Here is a 751-nt window from a genome sequence, read left to right on the forward strand (position 1 = left end):
CTTATCTTTATTTTTTTATAACTAGTAATATTTTTTTATAAGTACACAAATATATCCTTAGCTTTTTTTTTATTTATTTTTTTCTATAAACATATTACAATTGTTCGTTTTCTATCGTAGTCAAGAAGATAGTCTGAATTTGAGTGGTTTTTGTACATTCAGTCTGGTCAGAATATTTTTATTGTTTATAGTTGCAAACACAATACTAATGTATAAATATCTAAGGTCTAGAATTCAATACCATGGATATTATTTAAATAACTGAATTCTAATGTTAGGATTATATTAGTTTAATCTCTAGAAAACTGTTCTAATTTAATACTAGTTATACTATACATAAATTATACTAGTTATACTACAATTATACCTAATTATTTGTTTTTAGCCTAAAGAATTAAAGGGGGTAAGACAGATAGGTCCCTGACTTATTAAATCTTTGACAAATACATCCCTGACAAAATTTAAATACAAAAAAGTCACTAATTTTAACAAACGGAGAACAATTTAGTCCTCCAATCTATTTACCTCTCATACACCAAACAGAACTGGCTGAAGAACGTTATTTTTTGTTATTTTGAAGAACGGTATTTTTTGTTTCGAATTTATCCTTTCATTTTTTTTGGGTTAGATTTAATCATCTTTATGGTAAAAAATTAGTAAAAAATTACGTAAAATAAAAACATCATATTCTTTTTCATAAAATTAAGGTATATTAAATATTAAAAAAAAAACAAATATTAAAAGTAATTTA

The sequence above is a fragment of the Arachis ipaensis genome, chromosome B03, assembly GCF_000816755.2.
Source record: "Arachis ipaensis cultivar K30076 chromosome B03, Araip1.1, whole genome shotgun sequence".
NCBI lineage: Eukaryota > Viridiplantae > Streptophyta > Magnoliopsida > Fabales > Fabaceae > Arachis > Arachis ipaensis.